The 9,002-nt window shown below is 33.6% G+C and overlaps 1 protein-coding gene across 1 annotated transcript in view; it reads right to left on the reverse strand.

Moving 5' to 3' along the window:
• The window catches only part of LOC117174188, a 1,286,801-nt gene that overhangs the window by 1,134,973 nt on the left and 142,826 nt on the right, over nucleotides 1-9,002 (reverse strand). The window lies entirely within an intron of this gene.

The raw sequence follows: 9,002 nt of genomic DNA on the forward strand, positions 1-9,002 counted from the left end.
ACGAATTAAAACCAGGTATATACAAACCTGAGGATTGGCGCCTGTTCATTGATTCGTCGAAGCGGAGCCTTAAAGCAGTCCTTCTTCATAACACAAATAAGTGCGCTCCTATGCCATTAGCGCATTCAACTGTGCTTAAAGAAGAGTATTCAAACATTGAATTGGTTTTGTCAAAAATAAAATACGAGGAACATAAGCGGCAAATATGTGGAGACTTAAAAATTTTATCTATGATACTAGGACCACAATCTGGATTTACAAAATATCCTTGTTATTTGTGTGTGTTTGATAGTAGAGATAGGGAAAACCACTACAAAAAGAAAATTTGGCCACTAAGAGAGTCATTTAAACCTGGAAAACAAAATATTGTTAAAGAGCCACTTGCGAATTCGTCCAAAATTTTGATACAACCTCTTCACATAAAGCTTGGTTTAATGAAACAATTTGTCAAGGCATTAGACCAAGATGGGGAATGCTATGAATAATTGAGCCAAGTATTTCACCACAAAACAGATGGTAAACTAAGCGCAGGTAATTTTGATGGACCTGAAATTCGTACTCTGTTTAGAGATGAAAACTTTGAAAGAACTATGAAAGATGATGAGAAAGCAGCATGGTCTAGTTTTAAAGATGTATCAACAAAATTTTTGGGTAACACTAAAGACGTAAATTACAAAACTATTGTAGAAAAAATGGTACGCAACTTTGAAAAACTGGGCTGCCTAATGAACTTGAAGCTTCATTTCCTTGATTCACATATTGATCAATTTCTTGAGAACAACGGGGACTTTAGTAAAGAGCAAGGAGAAAGGCTTCACCAAGACTTGAAGGAATTTGAACGCAGATTTCAAGGACGATGGGGTATAAATATGTTGGCAGGTTACTGCTGGATGATGAAAAGAGAAACATCTTCAGAAAGAGGTCAAAAGCGTGTCAGAAATCCTTTACGCCGGTCATTTGTCGAGAAACGTGTGCGTAAGCGTAAAACACTTTAAAACTTTATTTAAAATATTTTTTTGGAAGACAAAAATAAAAATAGATATCGCCAATATCTAGTATCCAACATCTCACTATCGTAGTTGCGAAGTATTAGCGAAAATTCTACAAACTGAATTGATTAGCCCATTAAAACTCTAAGGCACTTCTTAAAAGAAGCTAAAAATATTATAATGGAGTTCATGAATATCGCTTTACATAGGTTCTAAGTCTTACTTTATGATCAAGGGTCGAAAAAAGTTCTAGTTTTGTGATTCATGTAGTGGAAAACCTCCAGAACAGTATCCAAAACATCGATTTTTTGAAAAAAATATCAATTTATCATGTTTATTGTCCACTTACGCCGACTAGGAGTTGTTTTTTGAAAAAAATGACTTCAAATTCGTGTTCAGAGACCTCAAAAACCCCCAGTAAAGTGTTTTCAATGTTTATAAATTGATTTAAAATCGTAAGACTTGATTTTAATGTCATTTTAATCAAATTTGAAGCAAATTTTCACTTTTCGCGATTTTCTGCCTTTTCATCGCCGTATGGTGGGTTGAAATTTTTGTAAAAAAAAAATCAAAACATGGTTTTCGATGTATTTTTTCCCGTAGAATTCGATTCTGAAGTGAAAAAAATAAAATTTTTCTTTATTTTTTTTTATTTAAAAAAAGCCATGAAAAAACCATAAAAACTGAGGTTTTTCGAGCAAAACCCCATAAAAAAGTAGCTGGACCCTACTGTTTTATTGCAAATTCGGATTCAGCGTCGAAAAATACATAAGAATATATAGGTCTGGTCAATTGCGCAGACACTTTTGTTTTTTTTGTGGGCCTGTGTAATCAATCCAGGCCATCAATAGGTCAAGCTGGTAGACTGCTGCATCTTTGCAGACACATCTATCGATGAGCACGTTCTCCCGACATCCGGCTACGCCTTTCTCTGAGCCTCGTTGTTCATACATTTCTTGCCACACAGGTTCAATTGCCCGAACAATCCTATCATTTAGGATAACTGTGAATATCTTACAAAGTGTGTTCAGACAAGTTATTGGAATGTAATTCTTCGGGTCAGCTAAGTTGTCTATTTTCGGCAGGAGTATTGTGCGCCCTTCTACCAACCACTCCGGAATCGACTCTTCCGACTTCAAATATGAGGTGAAAATACGAGCCAAATGCTGATGGGTTGAAGAAAACTTCTTCCACCAGAAGGTTTTGATACAATCTGGTCCCGCTGCGAAATAGTTCTTCATCTCTCTTAATACTTTTTTCACCTCCTCGGTAGTGACCGGTGGGCATTTTTCATCAGGTGTTATGAGGGCAACACACAGCTCCTTGAAGCTATTTATGTTATATGAGTCTTCGTCCAGTCTATGCTGCACTTCGTAGACATCTCTCCAAAATGCTTCGACCTCTCTGTTTGGGCGGGTGATCGACAGTAAATGGAGGGTCTTGGAAAAGTCGAGATGGTTCAGATAGAAACTGTTGATTTTCTCTGACCCACCTCTCTCTCCGCTTTAGACTTCTCCTAGCGTCAGACAGAATCCGTGTTCTCTCAAAAATATGCCGCCGGTTGGTCAGCAGCTTTGACTTTTTAAGTGTGTGATAAGTGGTTCGGAGGTCGCGCGCAAACTTTCGAACCTTGACAGTAAAATTAATGCCAGATGTGATGTTGTAAATCACAAACTGAATGCGGGATGCGTACTGTCTTGCTCAGCCTCTCTTTATGGCGAGTTGATGTATTCGTCTTTTGGTCTTATGATAAACCGTTGGTTTTGTTCTACGGTTCACATTGGCCAAGGCTCCCGCTGCATCACACACTCAACAACTAATTGTTTAAAGGTCGGATTCTTGGGACAAATGTCCACGAAGCTCTTCATCCATTTCGGCCACATCTTTAGGCTTGAGAGAAACCTGGATGTTTATAATTCTCCGGGTCATAAAGCATCGCTCTTCCTCTATCGGATGCCTGCCTGCGGTTGGTCTTAGTGTCACTTCTCTTTCTCTGTTGCTGGCTTGTTCTGGCTGTGGTAGAGTGGGCGTTTCGCTTACGTATCCCTCGTAGCACTCTAATAAGTCGCGATTTAGTTTCTCCATCCACCTAAAGCTCCCGATATTCCGCCGATCCATCGCACTAAATCCATCTTCATTGACTCCCCAGCTCTAGAGTGGTCCGAATTGTTGGCGTTATTTGTAGTTTTAAGGTTTAAAATTTCTTTTTTATCGTGAAATTATAGTAAATTGATATGAATTACTCATCTTTAAGTACGCTTCCGGATTTCCTAGTATCTGCATAACGAAACACAATTTAAAGAATGTACAAATATTCAAACTTTAGAATTTTCTTTTTGGCTTTTTCCCCAAACTCGAGATACATGCCCGGCCTCTTTTAAAAATGATTAGTCAAAAATTAAATACTTTCGGAGACAAGAATGTCCGTAACGCAAATGTTTATTTCTAAGACATCACTTTAAATCGTTTTTTTCAACTGCGCGATGAGATTTATTTGCAATACGTGGAACTTATCGCAGCAAAGAAAAAAACTATTAATGGAATAAGAAAAGTAGAAACTGAAAACCTTTTTTTAAAAGCAAAAATCCCCTTTTTTGCTAAAATTGAGATGGTGAACCACTGTAATCCCTGTTGCAATATAAAAAACTGAAGCGGGTTTCTCACATATGTTTATTATAAACTCACTACATCTCCGTTTTAATCGAAAAGTCCGGGGTACTTCTCGTGAATTTCCGTGATAGCCAGTGTCTTATTTGAAATCTATTCTCTGCTATTCTTGAAAGTCTATTTGAGTAACAAAATAATCTTCGCTTTTTCTGCCTCAACAATTTGACTGTACATATATTGAGAAATTCACTGATGAATTGGTAGTTTTCAGGAATGACTACGAAAAATTAGTCATTTTTAGACTAATTCAATTGGCAAGTTACAAACAGTGGCCCGTTGAATAATTCATTAGTCAAAGCCTTTAAAGCAACTCATGTTTAAGTCAAAATTGAGTGTACTGGTTGAATAAGTTAAATTTTAACTAATTCAGATTTAGGGTGTATTTTCTTTCAAGTTATATCTAGATTACTTAGCTTTATATTTATAGCTACATCAAATAAATAAAAATCATTGATATTTTCAATTTATATGCAAATAAAATTACAAATAAAGATATAAATACGTGGCTTTCTGTTACTTAATTTAAAAGGAAGTCTGATAAGTTAATGATAAGTTAATGGGTAATTAAAAATAATATAATCAAAAAATAAATGTAGAAAGAAACTTTCAAGAATATGTATTGAAAACGTTCTATGGAGATATTGCATGAATAACTTAGCCAATGTTTCAGCAGCATTTCGCGGCAAAATTTGAACAAGATTTTAAGGACACTTTTCACTCACATAAAGCTAATAATATTTTTCGAGTGAATGACCTATACAATTTGAAATTATAATTATAGACATCTTTTTTTATATTCTAAGTCAGGCTTTCAATGTTTTTATAAATAAATAAAGATGATGAACAAAATGGTCATTTTTCGTCCACCTCTTTTTATGACTTAATAAATTCTCTTAATTTTAATTATACCAGAGCTAAAAAATGTTTCTTTAAAAGGTTGATTGTTTTTGCAATTCTGTTGAAAATAAGCCCAGTGTGAATCCATTTTGTCTAGTTTTCAAGTAGACATTGCAAAAACAGTGTGAATTTCAATGTTTTCTTAAACTTTCAATAACTTCCGAAATAGTCAACATTTTTCAACGTTCTTAGGCTCATTATGAAGCTCTTTTTCACCGTATGACAGCAGCTCGCGAATATAAGTTTAAAAGAATGTATTTTCGAATCCCAAGAACTTGAAGTTGTATGAAAAAATTGGTATGAATTTGAAAACATCTTATCTGTAGGCAAATCAGAATAAAAGCGGAATAAATATATATTTGGGAAAAATGACATAGAAACGTCATGACTATAAGTTTCATATATTTTACTGAAATATTTTTGTTACGAAAAATAACATTTAAATTTATCCAACTTTTTTATTACAACTTCAAGTTCTTGCAATTCGAAAAGAAATTCTTTTAAACTTATACTCGTCAGCTGTTGTGACACGGCGAAAAAAGCTTCAACATGAGCCCAAGAACATTGAAAAATGTTGACTATTTCGGAAGTTATTGAAAATTTAATAAAGCATTGAAATTTACACTAATTTTGCAATATCTACTTAAAAACTAGACAAATTGGCTTCAGCCTATGCTTATTTTGAACAGAATTTCGAAAACAATTAACCTTTTAAAGAGACATTCTTTTAGCTCTGGTATAATTAAAATTAAGAGAATTTATTCAGTCATAAAGAAAAGAAGTGGACGAAAATTTGTGCACGGCACTACAAGTTAAAGATGCACCAATATTATATAATAAACAAGAATAATATAACGACGAAGAACTTTTTTCGTGAATTTATAATTGTTGACATTCTAAATAAAGTTAATGAACCCACTTAAAGAGACTGACATAAAAAAACTAATTTTTCTGTCCACATATGCCCCAATAATGCATTTATTTTACAAAATCATAAAATTTATCAACTAATCATAAATGTTGCTCAATTCATTATGAATATCCCAGTGAAAAAGTCTGAAATTGAAAAAAGAGAAAGATTTTTTCCGATAAAAAATGCCCCAATAATGCATTTGTTTATTGAATTTGCTCAAGAAGTTGTGAAATTGTATATAAAATTATTAATTTTGCTGAAATTATCATGAAGTTTTTGGTTAAGAAGGTTGACAGTGAATTTTTATGTCAACAAATGCCTCATTCATTCATTTTTTCATTAAATTTGTTTCAAAAAATCATTAAATTTACGAAATAATTATAAATGTTGCTTAAATTGTCACGAAGTTCCCAATTGAAAGGACTGAAATTGAGAAAAAGAAGAATTTTACTGGAGATAAATGCCCAAATAATGCATTTGTTCATTAAATATGTTTTAAATAAATCATAAAATTAATGAACAAGTTATGAGTTTTACTAAAATTATCATAAAGTTCCTCATTAAAAAAGAAATTGGCATAAAAGAAAAATTTCTACAAAAAAATTCCTGACCAATGCAATTTTTTATTAAATTTGTTGTAATTTAAAAGATAATAATCTCAAAAAAATGTTTAATCATCATGTTTTTATCTAAATTTCGCGCAATATAAGTTACGAAACGTAAAATTATGGAGAATCGTAGGAAACATTCTTTCAACAAATAATTTATTTTTAAGTTTTTTAATTTTTTTATTATATAATATTGGAAATTTTTTTGATAATGTTACTCTATACCAATTAGGCGATTTCAACAATATTTCTTTTATTAAGGAACACCGGGAGCGTCAAACCATTCAGCGGAGTTTTTGTAACCAAACTTCAAGTGCTTCGATAACGAAGTGGAGAGAGTGCGCAGTAAAAATACACTAGTTTAGGTAGTTTCGGAACGATCTGAATCCTCGGCGAGTGCGATTTTTTAAAGCGTTTAAAGCGTGCGATTATATGTGTAAGTAACCGTTTGTCCGTATCATGTATTTAACAATGATGAAAAAGGAAAATTATATAATAATAATTTCAAAAATAACTTTTTTTAAATTATTGTTCTTAATAATTAAATTAAATTAATTAATGTAATTAAACTATTCAAATTTTCGAATTGTATAAATTTTGTTTTTTAAATTACTTTTGTCGAAGGTTAGGCCGAAATCATCTTAATATATGGCCCATATATGAGACCAAATGTCGGGCCGACGATCCAATGACGGAAGGTGTAAAAGAGCCTTAATTTCTTTGTTTGGAAATTTAACTTTCAGGCTAAAATTCCTCAATTATAAATACTTTTGTGAAAATTTATATATTTTGTTGAAAATTAATCTTTTGTGTTAAGAAATGAACTATGTATTTGGGTAAAAATTTCTTAAATTTAGCTTTGTTTGAAAATACATTTGTTGAGTACCAAAGCAAATTATACTATTGTAAATATTTTTCTTTTCAGTTTGTCAGTGACTAGACAGTTTATTTCTTGCTGAAACATCTGCCGTTTTTAACTCTCTGTTAGTAAAGGATAGTCAGTAAATTTATATTAGCTCAGGAAATCTTCGCTTTCGACATTTGCTACCACTTAGGTTCTACCTTCAATGATTTATATTTTTATAGACGGGACACTTTCCTTTAAGCTCCATTGCTATGTCTCGGTAAATCCCCTTCAGCTGTACAGGTTTAAATAATTTCGCAGAAAAACGCAACATCTGCTTGCGTTGCCTGCGCCTTCTAGAGGGTGTTGCCAATCAACACCACCAACCAACTCCTTCACTTCTAATTGATGGAAGCTCCCAAGACTTGTACTTCGGAGGGAGCTTCAAGCGTTTTTGAAGAAGGAAAGGGCAGATATATCACCAACCGTCGCAGAATACACTTCTTTCTCGCTCAAATTTCATGTCACGCGCTAATAGATAATTTTCACCACTTACCATCCTAAATTCTTTATACAGACCACGAACAAATGTGTTTTAATCAATAAATGTCAATATCAGTGATATAAAGGTGTATATGTTTAATTTCTGACCCTCGCCTGGCTGATCATCGCTTAGAGGATACAAACATTCATTTACAAACAGTACAATTTGGTTCTTCGAGCCGGATTCTTTCGTCGAGACTTTCATTTGGCGGAAGAAGTGAAATGTGTGTGATAAGCAAAAAGTGGTTCTTAGTGCAGTGATATATGACAGTGTATTTTGTGCAGTGACGAAACAATTGATTCATGAACACTGGAACTTGATAGTTCATTCAGACATTAGCAACGTTCAAGTAGTGTATAGTTGGAACGAACAGTTGGTCTAGCTATCAACAATACTTTATCAATTCTTTGAAGTCAACATCGCTTCCAACTGGATCCAAACCTTTTTGGAGTCATCATTACAGCCAATATTTCTGGAGTGAACATTACATCCATCCTTTCTGGAGCCAACAAGCAGCATCTAGCAGGGCAGCGACCAGCAACAAAAATAACGGTGAGTGGTAATTGTAACTGCCTTCCTTTTCTCTACTTCTCCTACCCCGCGTACATTGAGAGTCAACGCAATTTCTAACGGGTTAAAACAAGGTATAAAAATGTCAGAAAAACAATTAAAAGAATTCAAAAAACAGCGCGGAAATATAAAACGCCAATTAACGACCTTTGAAAAACTTTTAGATTCAGTAACGGACGAAACAAACATTGAAAATTTGTATTTAGAAGATAGATTTAAAGATTTAATTCTTCCTTTGAATAAAGAATTTGAAAAGTGTCAAGAGGGAATCGAAACTTTATCAGAAGAAAATGACGAGACTATAAAGGCTAATCATGAAGAGTGCTCAGATTTCGAGAACAGATACTATGCAATTCGCGGTAGAGTTAAAACATTACTAAGACAGAAATCATTAGTTCAAGAGGCTTTAAGTATTACAAACGTTGCAATCGAGAATAATCTCACACGTAATGAAGTTTCATCTAATGATTCATCAGTCGGTACTCCTGAAAATAATTCTGTGGAAAGTCAGTCTACTATAGCACAAAATAATACAATTGCGATAACTGAGAATGCTATCCCAAATCATAGACTCATTAACCGAAAATTGCCAGAACTAAAAATACCAACCTTTTCGGGCAGCTTTGACACGTGGCTCAGGTTTTACGACACCTTTAATTCAATGATACACACTGACGAGGCCTTGCCTGAGATTCAAAAATTCCATTATTTAAAGGGTTGTTTAATTGGCGATGCAGCTAATATTATTGCCTCCCTTGAAACAACAAGTGAAAATTATAGTGTTGCTTGGGAACTACTCAAAGCCCGCTATCACAATAAAAAATTCATAGTAGATAGTCATGTTAAGTCTCTGTTTGAAATCCCTTGTGTATCAAAAGAATTTTCGATGTGCGCCTTGTTTGATATGACTCAAAAACACCTTCGAGCACTTCGTGCTCTTTCAGTTGACGTCGATAAATGGGACGCTATT

The sequence above is a fragment of the Belonocnema kinseyi genome, chromosome 6 (assembly GCF_010883055.1).
Source record: "Belonocnema kinseyi isolate 2016_QV_RU_SX_M_011 chromosome 6, B_treatae_v1, whole genome shotgun sequence".
Classification (NCBI taxonomy): Eukaryota; Metazoa; Arthropoda; class Insecta; order Hymenoptera; family Cynipidae; genus Belonocnema; species Belonocnema kinseyi.